A 25,995-nucleotide genomic window follows, 5' to 3' on the forward strand; every position below is an offset into this window, starting at 1 on the left:
GATAAACCACAACATGATGGATTACAGCTGGGTTCATGTCCTTATGAATTGTCTACTCTTCAGGTTAGAAAGACATTGTTATAAATATGCTGCAGTCCTCCCTATACAATATCATTGTTTTTCACAGCTTCTTAAGTGGTTATATCCCAACTCTCAAGACACATGAACTCCAGTGACCTTCTATAGAAATGAATTGCATCTAATCTTACTTCAATCCTGTATTCTCAAAGTTCTCCTCAAGTACTATAGAAATGTGCAATGCACATATTCACCGCAGTTCACTTCACCTTAAAGAGCTTCACAATATATTCTGATGAATGATTTCCCAGCCATTTATATATACATATAGTGCATCATTGCTTATGAGTCAAACACAGTGTATGTTGTTGTGCTTTAGTACATTTGTCCATAGAACTACAGATGGGAAGTTGATTGTTGTGCTATAAATAACAAAGTAATAGAAGCACGGAAAAACGGTTATGGGCATTCTTTGAAAACAACTTAATTATTGTACATTTTAAAATTATTATTGAAGCCAAAATCTAACCAGAGAATATAGAGTTATTCCTTCACTGGTTTGTGTATAATAGTTTTGAATGAAACAATTCATACAGAAACATCACCTTATTGTGTACCTAACTGCACTTAAAAGGGTTATCCTAGGTTTAAGGGGCTGTCCAGCCGTTAATATTGATGACCTTTCCTCACCCCCACTGATCAGCTGTGAGATGAGAAGGCAGTTCTCCATGAAAGCGCTGCTTCCTGGTCTTCACACTATGCCTTGTTTTTTGTGGAGTGGTGGCATAGTGTAATTACAAGTACTTGCTTCATTCACTTGAATGGAGCGGGTACTTGTATTACACTGCACTTCCAAGACGAAAAGCAGTGTAATGATGAGGAAGCAGCACTCGCTTTGGAGCACCGCCTCCTCTTCAAACAGCTAATCAGCAGAGGTCCAGGGTGCCATACCCCCACCGATCAGATATTGATGATAGGTCATCAATATTAATGGATTGATAACCTCTTTAAAGACTGGGCCTATTTTCATTTTTGCATTTTCTTTTTCCTTACCACATTCCAATAACCATAACTTAAAAATTTCCATCCACATAGCCCTATGAAGGCTTAGTTTTTTCCGGACCAGATGCATTTTTAATGGTACCATTTAATTAACCATGTCTTGTATTGGAAAACAGGAAAAAATTCTTTGTATGGTAATATAAAAAATAAAAAATAAAAAAAAACACAATTGGGACTCCCAGGCTATGAGCTGTGCGCTACGATTGGCCAGCGCTGCAGCAAGCGACAACCCTAATCCAAAAACTCCGCCCCGTACAACAGAGGGAGCTACAGACACCGGAGCCTATACCGGGCGAACGGAGCGGCGCCCAGACATACTAGTAAGTGCAGGGGGACCCCTGGGCGCCGCTCTGCCCACTGATATAGTTAGTTTTTAGTTTTTAAACTAGTGAAAGGTCCTCTTTAACTAAGGCCTCAGTTCCAGCTGAAGAAAAACAGCCCCAAAGCATGATGCTGCCACCACCATGCTTCACTGTGGGTATGGTGTTCTTTTGGTGATGTGCAGTGTTGTTTTTGCGCCAAACATATCTTTTGGAATTATGGCCAAAAAGTTCAACTTTGGTTTCATCAGACCATAACACCTTTTCCCACATGCTTCAGATGTGTTTTTGTAAAATGTAGCCTGGCTTGGATGTTTTTCTTCGTAAGAAAAGGCTTTCGTCTTGCCACTCTACCCCATAGCCCAGATATATGAAGAATACGGGAGATTGTTGTCACATGTACCACACAGCCAGTACTTGCCAGATATTCCTACAGCTCCTTTAATGTTGCTGTAGGCCTCTTGGTAGCCTCCCAGACCATTTTTCTTCTCGTCTTTTCATCAATTTTGTAGGGATGTCCAGTTCTTGGTAATATCACTGTTGTGCCATATTTTCTACACTTGATGATGACTTCACTGTGTTCCATGGTATATCTAATGCCTTGGAAATTCTTTTGTACCCTTCTCCTGACTGATGCCTTTTAACAATGAGATCCCTCTGATGCTTTGGAAGCTCTCTGTGGACCATGGCTTTTTCTGTGGGATGCGACTAAGAAAATTTCAGGAAAGACCAACTAGAGCAGCTGAACGTTATTTGGGTTAATCAGAGGCACTTTAAATGATGGCAGGTGTATGCTGACTCCTATTTAACATGATTTTGAATGTGATTGCTAAATTCTGAACACAGCTACATCCCCAGTTATAAGAGGGTGTGCACACTTATGAAACCACATTATTTTAGTTTTTTTTGTTTTCTTCCCTCCACCTAAAAGATTTCAGTTTGTTTTTCAATTGAGTAGTACAGTTTATAGGTCACATTAACCACCTCCGGACCGCTGTACGCACAGACGCGTCCTGGAGGTGGTTGATTCATTCCGAGTGGACGCGCCGGCGCGTCCTCTCGCGATGGCCGAGATTTCCTGTGAACGCGCGCACACAGGCGCGCGCGCTCACAGGAACGGAAGTTAAGAAAGTGGATCTCCAGCCTGCCAGCGGCGTTCGTTCGCTGGCAGGCTGGAGATGTGATTTTTTTAACCCCTAACAGGTATATTAGACGCTGTTATGATAACAGCGTCTAATATACCTGCTACCTGGTCCTCGGGTGGTCCCCTTTGTTTGGATCGACCACCAGAGGACACAGGTAGCTCAGTAATATGTTGCACCAAGCACCACACTACACTACACCCCCCCCCGTCACTTATTAACCCCTTATTCACCCTTGATCACCCCTGATCACCCCATATAGACTCCCTGATCACCCCCCTGTCATTGATTACCCCCCTGTCATTGATCACACCCCTGTAAAGCTCCATTCAGACGTCCGCATGATTTTTACGGATCCACTGATAGATGGATCGGATCCGCAAAACGCACACGGACGTCTGAATGGAGCCTTACAGGGGCGTGATCAATGACTGTGGTGATCACCCCATATAGACTCCCTGATCACCCCCCTGTCATTGATTACCCCCCTGTCATTGATCAACCCCCTGTAAAGCTCCATTCAGACGTCCGCATGATTTTTACGGATCCACTGATAGATGGATCGGATCCGCAAAACGCACACGGACGTCTGAATGGAGCCTTACAGGGGCATGATCAATGACTGTGGTGATCACCCCATATAGACTCCCTGATCACCCCCCTGTCATTGATTACCCCCCTGTCATTGATCACCCCCCTGTAAAGCTCCATTCAGATGTCCGCATGATTTTTACGGATCCACTGATAGATGGATCAGATCCGCAAAACGCATACGGACGTCTGAATGGAACCTTACAGGGGAGTGATCAATGACTGTGGTGATCACCCCATATAGACTCCCTGATCACCCCCCTGTCATTGATTACCCCCCTGTCATTGATCAACCCCCTGTAAAGCTCCATTCAGACGTCCGCATGATTTTTACGGATCCACTGATAGATGGATCGGATCCGCAAAACGCACACGGACGTCTGAATGGAGCCTTACAGGGGCATGATCAATGACTGTGGTGATCACCCCATATAGACTCCCTGATCACCCCCCTGTCATTGATTACCCCCCTGTCATTGATCACCCCCCTGTAAAGCTCCATTCAGATGTCCGCATGATTTTTACGGATCCACTGATAGATGGATCGGATCCGCAAAACGCACACGGACGTCTGAATGGAGCCTTGAAGGGGCGTGATCAATGACTGTGGTGATCACCCCATATAGACTCCCTGATCACCCCCCTGTCATTGATCACCCCCCTGTCATTGATCACCCCCCTGTCATTGATCACCCCCCCTGTCATTGATCACCCCTCTGTAAGGCTCCATTCAGACATTTTTTTGGCCCAAGTTAGCGGAAATTATTTTTTTTTTCTTACAAAGTCTCATATTCCACTAACTTGTGTCAAAAAATTAAATCTCACATGAACTCACCATACCCCTCACGGAATCCAAATGCGTAAAATTTTTTAGACATTTATATTCCAGACTTCTTCTCACGCTTTAGGGCCCCTAGAATGCCAGGGCAGTATAAATACCCCACATGTGACCCCATTTCGGAAAGAAGACACCCCCAGGTATTCCGTGAGGGGCATATTGAGTCCATGAAAGATTGAAATTTTTGTCCCAAGTTAGCGGAAAGGGAGACTTTGTGAGAAAAAAATAAATAAAATCAATTTCCGCTAACTTGTGCCAAAAAAAAAAAATTTCTATGAACTCGCCATGCCCCTCATTGAATACCTTGGGGTGTCTTCTTTCCAAAATGGGGTCACATGTGGGGTATTTATACTGCCCTGGCATTCTAGGGGCCCTAAAGCGTGAGAAGAAGTCTGGGATCCAAATGTCTAAAAATGCCCTCATAAAAGGAATGTGGGCCCCTTTGCGCTTTTAGGCTGCAAAAAAGTGTCACACATCTGGTATCGCCGTACTCAGGAGAAGTTGAGGAATGTGTTTTGGGGTGTCATTTTACATATACCCATGCTGGGTGAGAGAAATATCTTGGCAAAAGACAACTTTTCCCATTTTTTTATACAAAGTTGGCATTTGACCAAGATATTTATCTCACCCAGCATGGGTATATGTAAAATGACACCCCAAAACACATTCCCCAACTTCTCCCGAGTACGGAGATACCACATGTGTGACACTTTTTTGCAGCCTAGGTGGGCAAAGGGGCCCACATTCCAAAGAGCACCTTTCGGATTTCACAGGTCATTTACCTACTTACCACACATTAGGGCCCCTGGAAAATGCCAGGGCAGTATAACTACCCCACAAGTGACCCCATTTTGGAAAGAAGACACCCCAAGGTATTCCGTGAGGGGCATGGCGAGTTCCTAGAATTTTTTATTTTTTGTCACAAGTTAGTGGAAAATGATGATTTTTATTTTATTTATTTTTTTCTTACAAAGTCTCATATTCCACTAACTTGTGACAAAAAATAAAAACTTCCATGAACTCACTATGCCCATCAGCGAATACCTTGGGGTGTCTTCTTTCCAAAATGGGGTCACTTGTGGGGTAGTTATACTGCCCTGGCATTCTAGGGGCCCAAATGTGTGGTAAGGAGTTTGAAATTAAATTCTGTAAAAAATGACAAGTGAAATCCGAAAGGTGCTCTTTGGAATATGGGCCCCTTTGCCCACCTAGGCTGCAAAAAAGTGTCACACATCTGGTATCTCTGTATTCAGGAGAAGTTGAGTAATGTGTTTTGGGGTGTCTTTTTACATATACCCATGCTGGGTGAGATAAATATCTTGGTCAAATGCCAACTTTGTATAAAAAAATGGGAAAAGTTGTCTTTTGCCAAGATATTTCTCTCACCCAGCATGGGTATATGTAAAATGACACCCCAAAACACATTCCCCAACTTCTCCCGAGTACGGAGATACCACATGTGTGGCACTTTTTTGCAACCTAGGTGGGCAAAGGGGCCCACATTCCAAAGAGCACCTTTCGGATTTCACAGGTCATTTACCTACTTACCACACATTTGGGCCCCTGGAAAATGCCAGGGCAGTATAACTACCCCACAAGTGACCCCATTTTGGAAAGAAGACACCCCAAGGTATTCCGTGAGGGGCATGGCGAGTTCCTAGAATTTTTTATTTTTTGTCACAAGTTAGTGGAAAATGATGATTTTTTTTATTTTATTTTTTCTTACAAAGTCTCATATTCCACTAACTTTTGACAAAAAATAAAAACTTCCATGAACTCACTATGCCCATCAGCGAATACATTGGGGTGTCTTCTTTCCAAAATGCGTCACTTGTGGGGTAGTTATACTGCCCTGGCATTCTAGGGGCCCAAATGTCTGGTAAGGAGTTTGAAATCAAATTCTGTAAAAAATGACCAGTGAAATCCGAAAGGTGCTCTTTGGAATATGGGCCCCTTTGCCCACCTAGGCTGCAAAAAAGTGTCACACATCTGGTATCTCCGTACTCAGGAGAAGTTGGGGAATGTGTTTTGGGGTGTCATTTTACATATACCCATGCTGGGTGAGAGAAATATCTTGGCAAAAGACAACTTTTCCCATTTTTTTTATACAAAGTTGGCATTTGACCAAGATATTTATCTCACCCAGCATGGGTATATGTAAAAAGACACCCCAAAACACATTCCTCAACTTCTCCTGAATACAGAGATACCAGATGTGTGACACTTTTTTGCAGCCTAGGTGGGCAAAGGGGCCCATATTCCAAAGAGCACCTTTCGGATTTCACTGGTCATTTTTTACAGAATTTGATTTCAAACTCCTTACCACACATTTGGGCCCCTAGAATGCCAGGGCAGTATAACTACCCCACAAGTGACCCCATTTTGGAAAGAAGAGACCCCAAGGTATTCCGTGATGGGCATAGTGAGTTCATAGAACTTTTTATTTTTTGTCACAAGTTAGTGGAATATGAGACTTTGTAAGGAAAAAAAAAAAAAAAAAAAAAAATCATCATTTTCCGCTAACTTGTGACAAAAAATAAAAAGTTCTATGAACTCACTATGCCCATCAGCGAATACCTTAGGGTGTCTACTTTCCGAAATGGGGTCATTTGTGGGGTGTTTGTACTGTCTGGGCATTGTAGAACCTCAGGAAACATGACAGGTGCTCAGAAAGTCAGAGCTGCTTCAAAAAGCGTAAATTCACATTTTTGTACCATAGTTTGTAAACGCTATAACTTTTACCCAAACCATTTTTTTTTTTTACCCAAACATTTTTTTTTTATCAAAGACATGTAGAACAATAAATTTAGAGCAAAATTTATATATGGATCTCGTTTTTTTTTGCAAAATTTTACAACTGAAAGTGAAAAATGTCATTTTTTTGCAAAAAAATCGTTAAATTTCGATTAATAACAAAAAAAGTAAAAATGTCAGCAGCAATGAAATACCACCAAATGAAAGCTCTATTAGTGAGAAGAAAAGGAGGTAAAATTCATTTGGGTGGTAAGTTGCATGACCGATCAATAAACGGTGAAAGTAGTGTAGGTCAGAAGTGTAAAAAGTGGCCTGGTCTTTCAGGGTGTTTAAGCACTGGGGGCTGAGGTGGTTAAGGGTGGAAAAAGTTCTGAAATGATTTATCTTTGTCTCATTTTTTTTTACCGCACAGAAACCTGACATTTTAACAGGGGTGTGTAGACTTTTTATATCCACTGGATAAAGATATAGATCCACAGTGAATGAGAGAACTGGATGGGTGTTTATAGCAGATCTTGATTAATACATTAGAAACAGCATTGGAGCGGAACTCAGAACCAGTAAAAGGTTACTATTACTTTGCTAGTGTATCAGAGTTGCGGCCTAGCAATGGCTGAACAAAGAACAACATAAACAAAGCAAGGATCGTTTGGAGCAAGAGCAGCAAAGCAAAATTTGTAGAGTAGACGTGAATAGGTCACTTTGGTCAAATAATATCCTGCCAGCAGAAGAAAACTTAGTAACAGTGTTAGCAGCACAGTCTATGACATAGTGTCCTCAAGCAAAAATAGTGCCCAGCAAATTGTGCTCCTGATAATATTAATGACCACTACCTTTGACAAGTGTATACTGTCCTTGACAGTGAGAGTGCCCAAACAGTGCTTCCAAAAATAATTTTGAGAAGCAGAGTACCCCTCAAAAGTAATAGTGCAGATAAAGTACCCCAAAAATAATTGTGCCATACAGATTGCCCCAACAATAAAAGTGCTCTTGTACAATGTCTCCAAAAGTATCTGAGCCAAATAAAATGCTGAGTAATAGCAGTCTTCATAATAATAGTGTTCCCAAATAGTAATATTATCCCCCCACACCGCAGTGCCCCTATAGCATTAGTGCTCGCCTATAATGCCTCAAAACTAAGTATACTATGGAGAGAAAAAATGTAATACTCACCAAACTTCCATTCTATGCTGCCTTCAGAAGTGCGGTGCAAGCCACAGGCCTCTTCCAGTGCACAGCCTCAGCTGCCTGCGGCTCAGCGAATGTAGGCACAATGATGACATTGTGGCATCTGTGCCATAAGTAGCTTATAAGGATGAACAGCAGGGCACGGAGCCCAAGGCATTCGCTGATCACTGGACCAAAAATCCAGGAAAAATACCATGCTAGTGATGGCGCTGCTAATGGTCTGAAATATACCACTACAACAAGAACCAGTGGTATCTGATAGTAGTTTGTTCTCTGCTACCCGTTGAAATAAACATGCACATTCTAACGATTATACATGTTTTTGTGGTGGAATCTGGTGAAATAGTTATCACCAAACAAATATTACATATACAGGGAGTGCAGAATTATTAGGCAAATGAGTATTTTGACCACATCATCCTCTTTATGCATGTTGTCTTACTCCAAGCTGTATAGGCTTGAAAGCCTACTACCAATTAAGCATATTAGGTGATGTGCATCTCTGTAATGAGAAGGGGTGTGGTCTAATGACATCAACACCCTATATTAGGTGTGCATAATTATTAGGCAACTTCCTTTCCTTTGGCAAAATGGGTCAAAAGAAGGACTTGACAGGCTCAGAAAAGTCAAAAATAGTGAGATATCCTGCAGAGGGATGCAGCACTCTTAAAATTGCAAATCTTCTGAAGCGTGATCATCGAACAATCAAGCGTTTCATTCAAAATAGTCAACAGGGTCGCAAGAAGCGTGTGGAAAAACCAAGGCGCAAAATAACTGCCCATGAACTGAGAAAAGTCAAGCGTGCAGCTGCCAAGATGCCACTTGCCACCAGTTTGGCCATATTTCAGAGCTGCAACATCACTGGAGTGCCCAAAAGCACAAGGTGTGCAATACTCAGAGACATGGCCAAGGTAAGAAAGGCTGAAAGACGACCACCACTGAACAAGACACACAAGCTGAAACGTCAAGACTGGGCCAAGAAATATCTCAAGACTGATTTTTCTAAGGTTTTATGGACTGATGAAATGAGAGTGAGTCTTGATGGGCCAGATGGATGGGCCCGTGGCTGGATAGGTAAAGGGCAGAGAGCTCCAGTCCGACTCAGACGCCAGCAAGGTGGAGGTGGAGTACTGGTTTGGGCTGGTATTATCAAAGATGAGCTTGTGGGGCCTTTTCGGGTTGAGGATGGAGTCAAGCTCAACTCCCAGTCCTACTGCCAGTTTCTGGAAGACACCTTCTTCAAGCAGTGGTACAGGAAGAAGTCTGCATCCTTTAAGAAAAACATGATTTTCATGCAGGACAATGCTCCATCACACGCGTCCAAGTACTCCACAGCGTGGCTGGCAAGAAAGGGTATAAAAGAAGAAAATCTAATGACATGGCCTCCTTGTTCACCTGATCTGAACCCCATTGAGAACCTGTGGTCCATCATCAAATGTGAGATTTACAAGGAGGGAAAACAGTACACCTCTCTGAACAGTGTCTGGGAGGCTTTGGTTGCTGCTGCACGCAATGTTGATGGTGAACAGATCAAAACACTGACAGAATCCATGGATGGCAGGCTTTTGAGTGTCCTTGCAAAGAAAGGTGGCTATATTGGTCACTGATTTGTTTTTGTTTTGTTTTTGAATGTCAGAAATGTATATTTGTGAATGTTGAGATGTTATATTGGTTTCACTGGTAAAAATAAATAATTGAAATGGGTATATATTTGTTTTTTGTTAAGTTGCCTAATAATTATGCACAGTAATAGTCACCTGCACACACAGATATCCCCCTAAAATAGCTAAAACTAAAAACAAACTAAAAACTACTTCCAAAAATATTCAGCTTTGATATTAATGAGTTTTTTGGGTTCATTGAGAACATGGTTGTTGTTCAATAATAAAATTAATCCTCAAAAATACAACTTGCCTAATAATTCTGCACTCCCTGTACAGCAGCAGTCTTTCCCACCACACACACCATGTAGTTGCATGGAGCCCCCAGCCTGTCAGACCGTGGGTCAGACAGTGTCACAACGCTCAACTGTATCTGCATCTCAGGATCGCTATTCCTGGTGACTGTCTGTTTAACACGAGGGTTGTGCTGGTGCGGCACACTGCGCATGATGCCAGAACGTGTTGGAGAGACATTGTGCAATCCTGCAGAGGCCTGAGACGGGAGGCAGGAGCGGAGCAGCAGTTCTATTTTGGCTCTGTTCTGCCTTGCGCTGCGTCTGTAAATGTTGAGTCTGTCTTTGTGGACGGTGGCCATTGACAATTTCCCGTAGCCATGACTTGCATCTGCAGAGTTTACAGTTTAGGCGTCTTATATTCCTTGCTTTTTCATCCTTCTCCCTACCTTCTAAAAACAAACTACCCTTAATATCCTGCCCAGTGTTTCCAAATACTGTCATATTAGGGCCATATACAGTATATAGTCCCAGTGAAAATATTTGTATCACACTGATAGAGGCAAAGCAGAGCCAGGTACGAGTCTAATGCCTGGATGCCAATAGAATAAAACAGTTTATTATGGACCCCAGAGTATGGAGCATGAGCATTCCATAGAGACACTGACTAAGGACTACTGTGCCTGAGTGATCACCTTGTCCCTGCAATCCCTGTGTTATCTGTGGTGTTACTTAGAACTGTAGGTGACAATAGAGTAGACCTTAGAGGGGTTATAAAAAGTGGCCCTCCAGCTGTTGCAAAACTATAACTCCCAGCATGCCCGGACAGCCTACAGCTAGCAGCCTACAGCAGTGAATGATGAGAGTTGTAGTTTTACAACAGCTGGAGGGCCGCAGGTTGAGCATCCCTGCTATAGGGTATAAAGATTGCCATCGGACCTATAAATAGGGTCTATCTGTTATCATGGCAACACATATAATCACATAAGCAGTTACTTACAGGGTTACTGCCCTATAAAGAGGGGAGATCTAGATTTAACTCTTTAGATGCTCACATAAAACTCATTTCATGTATAAATTAATTGCATTTTGGAAGTTGAGAAAGTAAAGTTCATACAGTTTATACAGTCAAGATCAGCTCGTATGGAGAATAAATTGCTTAGTTTACTTTAAAAGTCAAGAAATTCACCCTTGCACAAATAACCTTCATATGTAATCTGCACTTTAAGCAAGGACAGTGCTTCTAATCTCTGTAGGCCTGCAATGCTCCTATGGGAACAAAACAATAGAATGTTACTAAGCCTTTCAAGTCTCCGACGCTTGTGTGAGGATCCCCGAGGATAGCTAACCTATTTCTGGAATTCACTGGCATTCTGAAAATCTTCTAATGCTGCACAATTAAATTATCCTATACATAATATTGAACCAGCTCTTCACGTGATAAATCTTTGATTCTCCGCGCGTCTGCTTATTTCACATCCGTAATGAAATGCTGATATTTATTTATTGGATGGGTGACATTTTTCCGAGGAAGTAGATATTATAGATTCTGTAGGCTAAGGGGTCACTAATCATAATTATGGGCATGACCGAATAGCAAAATGTCTCCAGTAGATGTAATCTAGATAGGCAAAGCTTCAGCTATAGGAATGTCCACACGTATGCTGGATGAAGCTACGAAATATCTGTTGTGAAGAAAAGTGGAAGCTGTGAGCTGCTGGTACTGGATCCTGCTGTAGGTGGCAATCTTACACTGTCTAAAAGAAAAGAAAGCCAGGATGTATAGATGGAGATTTACAACACCACTGACTAATTTATGTGGTTCTCTTTAATATGTTGTGAAATATATTGCTTGATATATTGAGTGGGGATGGGGTATTATTTTGTGTCTAAAATGCAATAGTTTGATCATCGTAAGTTGAACGACAAAAGCCAATTAGTGCTTGTACTAAAACTCACATCGTAGGATCATCCCAGGGGACTATAATGTTAAATGAGCATAATCCCGAGACAATAAATGTTTGGGACATGAAACAATAGAACATTAGGATACCGATAATTGATGCCTTTTGAAATAACAGATTACAAATGAGAGAAATGGATCTGTTTGACTTTTTGACTGTTTTTTATGGGATACATTACATTTTGTTACACTTTTACTAAATTTTGTCAACAAAAGTACTATAGTACAGTGTATAAAAATTCTTACAAGTGGACAAATTATTTTAATATTTTGTACAGTAGTTGTTGACAGTGAAAGTAAAAAATGTCCATACATATTAGAGAAAGGCATACATAACACAGAAGAAGACTGTCAGGAGTTCTCCCAGCCAAATCACTATATAGAGCCGTGCTGGTGGACCTGTCAGTGTGACTGAAAGCCAAGCCAACCAGGTTTCTGACTCTGTGTCTAATCCCAGAACTAGGCAGGGGATTTAAGACTGCTGATTCCTAAATTATTTGCCTGTTAATACTGTATGTTCGTATCAGGCTGCATGTTGTGTGACTTTCTATTGACTTCTCTGGCGAAGTGACTTCTGGCTTGTTTTGGATTTACCCTGTGGCTCCTGTTCTTGCTTATAACCTTGGCTTGTCTCTAGATTAACCCCTCTGTAACTCTCTGGACATTGTCTAAGGTCTGCCACTAGTGTGCCTTATACCAGTTTTCTATTACTTACTACACAGATGTAACCGGGGTCCCTAACAGCAAAGTCCATCCAGTCTTGTGGCAGCTCTGGTGAGGAACCTAGAGGTAGCCTTAAAGGGGTTTTCTCAATATAGCAAATTACATTTATCATTTCGACAAAGTTAATACAAAGCACTTACTAATGTATTGTATTTGGAATGGGAGGGGGGGGGGGGGATTCTGCGCATACATGCCTATTTGTGCTCCCTACATGATAAATGCCATTTTCTGAACTGAAACAAATTCTTTAACTGCATGCTACCTGGAGTCTTGGAAGGCTGGTAGCAGTTTAGGGGTTCCCTGGCTATGTCCTGGACTAAGGTCCCTAACACAGTCTGCAGCCGGCCAGTAGTGCAGGGGCAACACGTGAGGTGCATGGTGGACCGATGAGGGGCCAAATAATAACACACAGTTCATCAGTTTACTCACGGTTAGCAGAAAGCCTCCTTGGGCTGGCAGCACAGTGTTGAGGTGGACAGCACAAAATCCTCCAGGGCACGCTCGGTGGTAGGGAAGCATCAGCCAAGATGGTGGTTGAGGTGCCCTTTATGTTAGGGGTGCTTAGGGTGCTTGTTGCGGCTGAGTCCCTTGATGGTTTTTGTCGTGATGCCAGTACCGTTAATGGTGGTACAATCATTAGTAGTAATAATGAGGTAGACACTGGTAAGATGCAACTCACAACTTTTACTGTTGATGACTTTGTTTGCAGCAGTACAAAATACAGTCTCTTGTTGGTATGAGAGATAATCTGCAATTCCACTGTTTCCAGGCTTTCTTAGGCTTGATTTGAGCTGTGGTTGGGGAGTACCGTATTCCTGTTGATGTGCTCAGTCCTATACCTTGTCCTTTCCTTCCAAGCTGAATATTAGGACAGGTAGCTACTCTGTTTCCCAGAAGTATGGTGTGGCTGCCGGAAGCTATAAGTCCTTCACCATGTGCAAAGGTGTCTGTAGCCCTCAATAATGGCTGTTATCACCGATGAATCGTTAGGAAGCTTGTTTTCTATTCCAGGGAGGCAAACTCTCTCCTACTGGTCAAGGATGCAAGTGTATAGTCCGGCCACAGAAGGAAAACGCTCTTCTGCGCCTTACACCTTGGTACTACCTCATGGCGAAGTTGGATCCACTCACTAATCTGTGGTGTGGAGTCTTCACTCTGCATTCTCTCCCACTAATCTAATCTGATCTCCTCAGATCTGCTCTAGACTCTGATCCATTCTCAACCCTGATCTCCACTGACTAACCAGGCCACTCTGATCTGCCTCACTAGGCCTGACCTAGGTATATATAGAACCTAAGTTTTATTCCCATCTAGTGGTGGGATGTATAAATTACACCTAATCTGCCTGGTAACAGGGATTTTTCAGGTAAATTGGTACAAAGTCACATAATACAGCATAATACCGTTTTTAGAGTAAAAAGTGCTTTTAAGCAGTGCCCACACACACGAAGTGGGACGCTGCAAGTCCATGTGGCATCAATGGATGCAGTAGCACCGAGGCTTGGAAGCCTGACCACACATTCAGGTTTTTTTTAATTCAGTTTTTGAGGCAAAAACCAGGAGTGAATTTGAAAAAAGAGGAGAAATGGTATCTGTCCTCAAAAACTGCATAAAAAACTCAAATGTGTACCATTCCCTTAGGGGGCCCATCAATTCTCTCTTCCTATATACAGTAAAGAGACCAGCACTGTGAAAACAGATAATATTTAGGGGCCCTATTATAGATATTTTTGCTTTGGGATGAGGAGCTTCATTTTTCATCCCTGGCTACCTGTATGTGCAAAAGAACAGTTGTAATTTTTGCTTATTAAACAGTTCTGCCCATTACAGCACTTCATCCTGGTGGGCAGTATGGCTCCTTCTATATTTGCTCAGTTACCTATGAGTGTGAGCTAATATATTACAGAGGATGACATATAAAATGAGGAGCCAAATCCTAAAGTAAATAAACTGAATTAGATAAGAATATATAGGGTCATTTATTAAGACCAGCAATTTAGACGTTGGTCTTAATACCCCTGCGCCAACGGTGGATGCTCCGAAATTATGTAGAGGTACAGGCCTCTACATAACTTGGGTGCATTATCCACTGGCGTACACCAATCTTGAATCTACACCAGCTCGTTGCTGGCGTAGATTTATGTCATTTTCTACTCAAAAAACTGGTGTAGAAAGTGATAAATGATATGGGCCTGCTGACCCACCCTCTTATATGCCCATGCCATGGCCCCCTTTTTAATCTCTGACGTGAGCAGCATGAAATGGTCAAAAGTCGCATTTTTACCTCTAATAACCTTTGCGCTAAAATCTGCAACAGATATATGCCAAAAAGTGTCGTATATATAATCATCAATGACCCCCATAGTGTTGAATAGGCATCACTTGGCCCACTATTTACAGCTATAGGGTAAGATGCCTGTTACAGGTATTATTGCCCTTGCAAATCATATCTGCTGTCTTGTCTATGTGTATTAGGGATGGTTTGTCTGCCATAATAAAGATGCCATATCCTATGCCTGAAGACATCATCTGTCTTCTGCTGTCATCGTTACTAACATCCCCTACCATCCAGGATCAGTTCAATGTTTTAAACATGTCCAAGCTTTCATTCTATTGACAAAGCACATGAATATATTCATCTTTTTGGATGCCATAGTCACATTGCTTTTACCACCATCTCATGTTTGCAAACCATATGTACTGAACAGGATTATTATACATACAACAAAAGCGCCATATAAACTAAATGCAGTCCTGGTTTCATGGTTTCATGTACCAGCAAGTTCTAAAATGGTGTCACTCATCCTAGGCTGAGACTAGGATGAGACAAGAATAATGTGTACAAAGTGCATTTTTTCCCTAACTTGTTTCAAGCTGTTGCCAACCTTGTACAGTTGTGAAAACGTCCATTGTCCATTCTCATGTTTTGGAGGAATCACTTCTAACTGTCCTGGTGTTCACCATCATAATTATGAACCAGGTTAGAAGCAAACAAGAATGTTTCTATTATTCCCTGCTACATCTTCTTCTTGTGCTCTGGAACTAAAAATAAAAAAATTGTAATGGCATGCACTGATTTCCATGCTGAATATGAGGATACATCAACGCGGGATGTAGAATACAGCAGAATAGTCTAATGTGTGTTTTGCATCAAATCCTTGGGTAAATATGCAGCAAAAACACCAAAAAAAAATGCAAGAATCACAAGCAAACTTTGCTGCAGAAATGGCTCTAAATTTCACCGTCTTCATTGCAAAATGAGAAATCCATGGTGAAAAAAATGTTAAATCTGCATCGCAAATTAAAGGCTATACACATGGGCAATTTTTTATTTTTTTTTAATTATTGCATTTTACTCATTTTGGGTTTAAAATCATTTTTGCAAATTGTCATTATTAAGAATGTTCAGCAGTTTTGAGATACAAGGGTTAAAAAACCATCTATTTACTCTGAGTCCTGTCAGATGAGAGCTTATATAGAGCTCTAATCTCTGATCTTCTGACCTCACTTTGATAAGAATTTAGCTATATTGAGTGTTTATGAGGTCAAGAGATCAGAGATAAGAGCTCTATATGTGCCCTTATCTGACACTACTTAGAGTAAGCAGAAAGTTATTTAACATTTAAATTCCTGAACATTGTTTTACAAAGAGCAATTGCAAAAATTATTTTTAGCCCAAAATGAGTAGAATTCAGTAGTTAAAAAAAAAATGCCCCTGAAAGTGTTCATAGCCTTTACTTTCCTTTCTACAGTAGATTAATTTTAGCTCACAAAAATCTGTGCTGGCACACCAATGGTGTATCTGCCATATGTGAAACCACCCTAAAGCTCTATAAGCCAACAGGCTCCACTGCTGACTGAAAATTCGGAAGGTTTTAGGTGCATTTGTACCTTACTAGTTCCCCCTTGGGAATGAGTATAAATGATGCACTAACTCAATTTGGTAAGTCTTTTTATAGGTAGATGAACCTGTCTTCTTACAGAGGTTCTTCAACTGGGTGCTCTACCAATCACAAGAATAGGGACCCTGTACTCCATGCCCCCCTACCCCAAAATGAATGGAGCAGCAGGCCGGGCATCCATACTGATGCTCTATTTATCTGTATGGGAGTTCTGAAAACAGCCAAGCACTGTACTCAGCTATCTTTGGAACTCCCATGGGTTGAATAGAGTGGAAGTGCACCTACTCAATCTGCCACTCCATTCATTTTGGAGGTCCCCATGGGGTATGGGTTCCCTGTTTTTGTGATCAGTGGGGGTTCCAGCGATAGGACCCCCATGGATCTAAAAAGCTACAATTGGAACAAGAAACTAACATGATGGAGAATAAGGGTTTTCACTAGATTACAAAAAAAACTTTTTACATCCAGTAACAATAAGTTAAAATGTATGGGTAAGTTCTAGAACCTGAAAGTATGGTGGTTTCTGTAACATTGAGTGTCTTTAAGGGGTGAGCACACAGGGGGTTTAACAGTAAAAAAAAAGCTAGCTAAATTGTCCATTGGTGAAGAATTAAGCAAAATGTACGGGGGGGGGGGTTATGTCTTTTATAAGAGAGGAAAGTGTAAAATATTGCATCTTACATGGTAGTGCAATGCATCCAAAGGCATATATAGCATTTTGTCTAGCTCTTGTGGTAGATGAACTTGTAGGAAAGTCTCCAACATCATGTCACTAATATTATGTCTTCCCTCTATCTGAAACAGAATCATTTAAAAACAGAACGTCTTTGTGTTTCCACCAAGTGCTAACCTACCCAAACCTAAAAATGTCAGTGTGACTGCTACGCAGCACATCTGATGTCTTGTTGTTGTGTTTGGCTCAGATTTTTCCTTCACCACCTGTAATCAGAACCCAAACCTTTATCCAACATTAACCCCCACATTCTATGTACTCAAATCCACTTCATGTGTGTACATAAACAAATACTGTCTGGAGGCTTTCTTTTGCAGTTTTACGTTTACTACCATCCACATAGCAGAAAGCCAGCACTGATGGGCTCACAAACCTTCTCACTTCAGCCCACTTCAGCTCTGGTAGCCAATTCTGCTGCTCCTACTAACGGCGGTGCTTAACAGATACACTGGCGAGCAAAAGGGTATTTTGAACATTTGACTTTCAGGCTCCATATCTCACCATCCACTACAGCTTTGAATGTGAGACTACCATAATTTTATAGACAATCTTGGCTATCTCATACATAAATTGGACTGAATCTATTTAGCATATGATTAGTTATACAGCTTTTTGTCATGTAACTGCATTGTTACTGTTTTGCTCCTGGTGGTGGAACAATCTTTTTCTTTTTGTATACTAAAAATTACAACCTATTCTCATATTCCCCAGTAGCTCAGTGTGTTATTAGGTTGATTGCCAGGCAAAAAGTCACTCTGGGCTCTGATTGGTTGCTTTGGACAACTGAGACAGATTTACTATCAGGCAGCTTGATTTGGATATATTGGAGGTAGGCTACTTTTTTGTGGGCCACCCTGTATTTATGTACTGTTCATTTGAGTCAGATTTTCAACAATGGCCCAGGTTTGCTTATGTGTCTGTGCCAAAAATCTGTCTAAAATGTGGTGCATCTAGGTTTCCTACATTTATTTCAATCATGTTTGTCAAGGGGATGGGACTTGGTTGAAAGGGGATGGGCTTCGCAGGAAAGAGGTGGATCTAAGGTGCACCAAAATTGTATACACCTAGAAAAAGGGCCAAAATTGTTACTCATCGGCAGGTGAAATTAAATGATAAACACCGAAAATAAATATCAAGCACACTGCATACACAGATTTATATGAAAACAAATGAATATTTTATTAAATATAAGTTAAAATTTACAAACATCTAATATGAAATCGACAAATCAGTCACATGGAGGAGCCACAACATAGGTCACATACACCGTAATGTAACAGCAGTGAATATAAGTATAAACCAAAATATGGTACTGCAAATAATACATAATAGTATACAGACCAAGAAGTGTGCGCTTGCAAAAACACCCAAACACGTGTTTCGTGTCAGCTTCCTCAGGGGAAATGTTTGCAGCGCCATATTTTGGTTTATACTTATGTTTTTTTTTAATGTTTTTTTTGCAATAAATTTTTAAAATGTTGCACTCCATTTGTAAAATTTGTTGCACAAAACATCTATGGATTTTCAGTATTAAGTCTAGACATATTTTTTTTTTCCAAAGGCTCCGTCAGTTTACAGACCACCAGGGGACTAGTGTAACTTGCAACTTTTTAGCGACAATTTAAAAAAAGTTTAAATTATGAATCTGACTAAAATGTAGCTCTGCCCCCAAGACATCTGACTGCCCCTTAGCAAATATAAACTGCTGGGCATGGCGCAAACCACACTAAAATATATAATTCATTTTCCACCAGTGCCTACTCCTTTGACAAAACAGGCAAAATCAGTCTTCTGGTACAGCCCATTTGATACATAACCCCCTTAAATAGGCAATTGAAAGATCCCCCAGATTTATCAGTGGCTTATGCTGGATGATAAATCTTAGACTGTCTAATCTAACTTTATACAACCTATTGGTTTGCTTACTTTGCAACAGAATATTGCTTCATAAATAGATCTAAAATGAGATACTACAAATCCTGCTGGCCCGCCTTCTTACATGCCCATGCCATGCCCCCTTTTCTTGGCATTGGTGTGAGCAGCATAAAGGGACAAAATCAGCGCCTAATATATGCCAAAAGGTGGCGTATATTGGTTGATAAATGACCCCCATAGTTTTTTTCAAGGATGCCCTAATTTGTATTGACAATCAGTAGATTAGGTTACACAGCTTTTAGGCTAGCACTCAGTTCTTTAGAGCAGACTAAGGAAGGCACCTTTCACATGGTCTGTATTTGGTCAGTATTTTGCATCATTATTTGTAAGTCAGAACCAGCAGTGAATCTACATAGAAAAAGTGTAATGGAAAGATTCGCACCTCTTCTGCATTTTGGACCCACTACTGTCTTTGGCTTACAAATGCTGATCATACAATACTACCATAATACTTTCAAGTCCCTCTGAAATGTGCAGAGATATTACTTCAAGAGCCATAAATGATATGCATTTCATAAATGTATGATATTAAGTCATGATAATAACAGGGAATTGTCCTTCCTTTGTCCACCTCTATAAATGTTAGATACTGCAACCTTTTTTAGTGGCAGTGTAAGCCATGCTGGGAAGAACATTAAAAAAAGCTAGCGGCTAAAACCATCAAATATGATGAGTTAACCTCATCAACCCTTATTTAGGTAAAAATGATGGATGAAGCTTGCAAGATGAGAGCGATTGCAAGAGCACAGTGCATAGGTATGTGTGAGTTTTAGCAAATAAATGCAAGTAGGATGGATTAAAATTGTATTTATTACATTTGCAATTTTATATTGCAATTTTACTGCAGATCATTTCAGGCAATGTATAGAGTACATTTTCGTCAAGAGTATAATTTCGTCAAGGATATTCTATTCTGTGGAAGAAGACAAGCTACTTTGAACTAACATGTAAACATACTCCATTTTCCTGTAAATTGGGCATTTTAGCTTCTTCATCTCCCAGAATTAAATACATTTCTGTCTTTGTAATTTACCATACTTTTATGATTTACAGCCACATGCTGATATCATGAGACAAAGTGTACTCTAGCACATTAAAATGTAAGATTTGTTACATATAAGCAATCCTGGTTGCTGATTTATTAAAAAGGTCATGGTGTTTCTTTTTTGGGCAAAAATGCTATGGACTGATGTATTAGGCTGCGTTCACACGAGCGTGTCCGGATTAGTTCCGGATGCGTCCCGGTGTGTTGCGGCAAACCCGCGCGAGTAGGAATGCAATTGCAGTCAGTTTTGACTGCAATTGCGTTCCGATGTTCAGTTTTTATCGCGCGTGTGCAATGTGTTTTGCACACGCGTGATAAAAAACCGACTGTGGTACCCAGACCCGAACTTCTTCACTGAAGTTCAGGTTTGGGTTCGGTGTTGTGTAGATGTTATTATTTTCCCTTATAACATGGTTATAAGGGAAAATAATAGCATTCTGAATACAGAATGCATAGTAGGTGATCAATTGAGGGTTAAAAAATATAAAAAAATTAACTCACCTTGTCCTCTTGTTCGCGTAGTTCTCCCATTCTTTAGTTCTTTAAAAAGATGAACTATGGGCTAAAGGACCTTTGGTGACGTCAGATCACATGCTCCAATCACAGGGTCCATCACCGCGGTGATGTACCATGTGATTGGAGCATGTGATCTGACGTCACCAAAGGTCCTTTAGCCCATAGTTCATCTTTCTAAAGAACTAAAGACCGGGAGAACTACGCGAACAAGAGGACAAGGTGAGTTAATTTTTTTTTATTTTTTAACCCTCAATTGATCACCTACTATGCATTCTGTATTCAGAATGCTATTATTTTCCCTTATAACCATGTTATAAGGGAAAATAATACAGTGAATAGACTGTCACCTAGCAACCGTGCGTGAAAATCGCACACCGCATCTGCTTGCGGATGCTTGCGATTTTCACGCAACCCCATTCACTTCTATGGGGCCTGCGTTGCGTGAAAAACGCAGAATATAGAGCATGCTGCGATTTTCACGCAACGCATAAGTGATGCGTGAAAATCATCGCTCATCTGAACAGCCCCATTGAAATAATTGGGTCCAGATTCAGTGCGGGTGCAATGCGTTCACCTACCGCATTGCACCCGCGCGGAAATCTCGCCCGTGTGAACGCAGCCTTAAAGTCTGCAGAGAAATATAAAAAGCATCTACACTTTTTTTTGTCATTCTGGTGGTGCTCTTGTAAGTTACCTGTGTTGTTTTTTTTTTGTTTATCAAAACACAGCAGGTTCACAGTATGGCTTTTTTTCTGGTATTTTACTATAGGTTTCATTATAGGACTTAAATAATGAGAAATAAAATGCAGGTTACAAAATGTAACAAAAAATAAATTAAAAAACACCACTTTAACTTTATGCCGTTTTATATGACTATGTGTGTGTGAAGGAGCTCTAAGTTTTCCCCTTAAAATATGAATAACCTAAACTCAGTTGCTGGTCAAAAACAAAGAACAGGACATATCTTTCCATAATACCTTACTGTATGTCTGTGTAGGCTCCACTCCCAGTTTTGGCCCACAATCACTGATAGAAGTCACTGATCAAACAACGGCCAAAGCACTTACTGTATGAAAGCGGGCAAACTTTTTACCACTTTTAGCAGGTTTACTTTGTGCACAGATGTTGTGCCAAAACTATATTGGCAAGTGCTGTTGCAATTTAAGTAGAGATGACCAAAGTTTTTAAAAATTCGATTTAGCAGCTTAGTGTAAGTTTGGCAAGAAATTTGATTCGTTACAAATAAATTTGTCACGAATTGCTATAAATCAGGTATACCCAGGCCACTCTGCCTTTATGGGCACAGGGAGCGGCTGTGCCGTGGGCGGGTTGCGACCATAGTGCAGTGAAGAACTGAAAGGTCAATTAGCCTGCTGCTGCCTAGTCAGTGTTCATTTTAAATGGTCACGCGGTACCTTTACTGTACCTTTAAACAGGGTCTGTTGCTGGTATGGGGTTTGGCTGATTAGGTGGGGGACAATATGCATATTATAGCTGTTCTGGCCTGCAATCTCCTGCAGGATATTTGACAGTAAACTCTGAATATTAATCAGCTCTGGCATACCCACTTCTCCAACCCCAGTGCTCTCTTGCTGTACAGGGGGAGCCGTTCTCCTGCCATATGCTTTTCCTCCTTTTCCACATCATCTAATCAGAGCCATGATTGTGTGGAGGCACAGGTCTGGAGAAGGGGAAAAAACTGCTGCACCGAAAGTTCCTAAGAGAACAGTGGCCTCCACAATTCTTAAATGGAAGACGTTTAGAGCAACCTCTTCCTATAGCTGACTGCCCCACCAAATTAAGTAATCAGGGGAAAATGGCCTTGGTAAGAGAGGTGACCAAGAACCCAATGGTCACTCCGGCTGAGCTTTAAAGATCCTGAGTGCAGATGGAAGAAACATTCAGAAGGTCAACCTTCACTGAAGCAGTCCATCAAAATGAGCTTTTTGCTGAATTGAGCAAAGTACAGAGATATTCTTAATGTTAACCTGATCCAGAGTGCTCTGGACCTCACACTGAGCCAAAGGTTTATCTTCCAACAAGACAATGACCCTAAGCACACAGTCAAGACAAGACAGTAGTGGCTTAGGGACAGCTCTTTGAAAGCCCTAGAGTGGCCCAGCCAGAGTCCTGACTTGACCCAATCGAATATCTCTGCAGAGACCTTAAAATGGCTGTCCACTGATGGTCCCCATCCAACCTGACAAAGTGTAAAAAGGATCTTTAGAGAAGAATCCCCAAATCCAGGTGTGAAAACCTTGTGGCCTTATATCAAAGAAGACCGGAGGCTGTAATCACTGCCAAAGGTGTTTCAACTTAGTAGTGAGTAAAGGGTCTTAAAACTTATGTCAGTGCAATATTTAAGTTTTTTGTAAGATTTCCGGCATTCTGTTTTCATTTTGTCATTTTGGAGTATTGAGTGCAGAATGGTGGGGAAAAACTTGATATTTTTGTATTTTAGCACAAGTCTGCAACATAATAAAATGTGAAAAAGTGAAACAGTCTGAAGACTTTCCTGACGCACTGTATACCAGTTTGTTGATGCAAATTTAACTAGAATTCTGTAATATATAGCTAAATCTTTCCTACTATGCCAAACAATTCTAATTTCCTTTTCATTACTCTACTCAGACAGGTGAATTATATAATACAAACGGTACATTCCTGATTGATGGATCGAAGGCCACTAGATCAGATTTGATAAGATATTGTGTGATATGTCATAATCTAAAAGGAACTATTCCTATTGAAAATTTCCTTTAAAGCAGGGATGCTCAACCAGCTGCCAGTTGTGTAAAACCACAACTCCCATCATTCACTGCTGTGGGCTGATAGCTGTAGGCTGTCCGGACATGCTGGGAGTTGTAGTTTTGCAACAGCTGGAGGGCCGCAGGTTGGGCATCCCTGCTTTAAAGGAAGGTCATGCAGAGGTGAAATTTCATGGGAATTATCATTGCATTATTGCCAATATAACTGAAGAAAATGTGTAATAAGAATCAATATAATAGCAGAAGTACATAAGGATCGAAATTTAGATATTTGTTACTACAAGCAGCTATGAAGTAATACCTACAGTCATCTGTGAACCTTGAAAATGAAACATTTTATGTGACGGTGATTAGTCCAGCAAGGCAGATTATATCACTCTGTGCAGAACCACACATCCCTTGTGCAAAGATTAATTTATAGTATGAGTGGTGATTGATGTGAGGATTAATGGAACAGTGGAATATAAGGCCTAAAGAAACTAGTACTAAACCTTATATAGAAATATACTGCCACAAAATCTTTGAATTATTGTGATTATAAATCACATTATATCAGACCAGGGTTAAGAAGGTGATGGGTTGTATACAGTGTAAAAAAATGAGACAAAGATAAATCATTTCAGAACTTTTTTCACCTTTAATGTGACCTATAAACTGTACCACTCAATTAAAAAAAAAACTGAAATCTTTTAGGTGGAGGGAAGAAAACAAAAAAACTAAAATAATGTGGTTGCATAAGTGTGCACACCCTCTTATAACTGGGGATGTATCTGTGTTCAGAATTAAGCAATCACATTCAAAATCATGTTAAATAGGAGTCAGCATACACCTGCCATCATTTAAAGTGCCTCTCATTAACCCCAAATAAAGTTCAGCTGCTCTAGTTGGTCTTTCCTGAAATTTTCTTTGTCGCATCCGACAGCAAAAGCCATGGTCCACAGAGAGCTTCCAAAGCATCAGAGGGATCTCATTGTTAAAAGGTGTCAGTCAGGAGAAGGGTACAAAAGTATTTCCAAGGCATTAGATATACCATGGAACACAGTGAAGACAGTCATCATCAAGTGGAGAAAATATGGCACAACAGTGACATCACCAAGAACTGGACGTCCCTCTAAAACTGATGAAAAGACGAGAAGAAAAATGGTCTGGGAGGCTACCAAGAGGCGTACAGCAACATTAAAGGAGCTGCAGGGATATTTGGCAAGTACTGGCTGTGTGGTGCATGTGACAACAATCTCCCGTACAGGGCCGATCCTACACGGGGTGCAGTGGGTGCCCCGCACCCCAGCGCTGTCACCCGAAAGGCGCCGAGCGCAGGGCCGGACTGGCCTGCCGGGATAGCGGGAAATTTCCCGGTGGGCCGGCAAGCCTGAGTGCCGCAAGGCCGCGGCCCTGGTGACAAGTGGGGGTGGCCGCGGCCGGCGGCAGGGCAGAGCAGGAGATGAGCGCCTCCATTGCGGAAGCGCTCATCTCCATAGTCATCTGTATTGCCGTCCTCAGGACGGCAATACAGATGCCTGTGCTGCGGCAGAGGAGGGAGAGGTGTGTCCCCTCCTGTTCCTCTGATAGGCTGCCGGCTTAGTGCTGGCAGCCTATCAGAGGCCGGTGCAGGCGGCGCGATGACGTCATCGCGTCGCCTGAGCCGTATAGCGAGGGACACAGACGGAAGAGGTGGCCTGCATCGCATCGCATTGCTGGAGGTAAGTATAAGTGTATTATTTTTTTTTATTTTTTTATATAGGTACAATACTGGGCTGGCACATGATAAGGGGGGCTACTGGGCTGGCACATAAGGGGGGCTACTGGGCTGGCACATAAGGGGGGACTACTGGGCTGGCACATGATAAGGGGGGCTACTGGGCTGGCACATGATAAGGGGGGACTACTGGGCTGGCACATGATAAGGGGGGACTACTGGGCTGGCACATGATAAGGGGGGACTACTGGGCTGGCACATGATAAGGGGGGCTACTGGCACATGATATGGGGGGCTACTGGCACATGATATGGGGGCACTCTGGCTACTGGCACATGATATGGGGGCACTCTGGCTACTGGCACATGATAATGGGGGGGATCTGGCTACTGGCACATGATATGGGGGGGGGGGGGCTCTGGCTACTGGCACATGATAGGGGGGGGGGCTCTGGCTACTGGCACATGATAATGGGGGGCACTCTGGCTACTGGCACATGATATGGGGGCACTCTGGCTACTGGCACATGATAATGGGGGGATCTGGCTACTGGCACATGATATGGGGGGGGGGCTCTGGCTACTGGCACATGATAAGGGGGGGGGCTCTGGCTACTGGCACATGATAAGGGGGGGCACTCTGGCTACTGGCACATGATATGGGGGCACTCTGGCTACTGGCACATGATAATGGGGGGGATCTGGCTACTGGCACATGATATGGGGGGGGCTCTGGCTACTGGCACATGATAAGGGGGGGGGGCTCTGGCTACTGGCCCATGATATGGGGGGCTACTGGCACATGATGAGGGGGGCTACTGGCACATGATAAGGGGGCTACTGGCACATGATAAGGGGGTCTACTGGCACATGATAAGGGGGGCTACTGGCACATAGGGGGGCTACTG

This window comes from Bufo bufo, chromosome 4 (genome assembly GCF_905171765.1).
Source record: "Bufo bufo chromosome 4, aBufBuf1.1, whole genome shotgun sequence".
NCBI classification, from domain to species: Eukaryota; Metazoa; Chordata; class Amphibia; order Anura; family Bufonidae; genus Bufo; species Bufo bufo.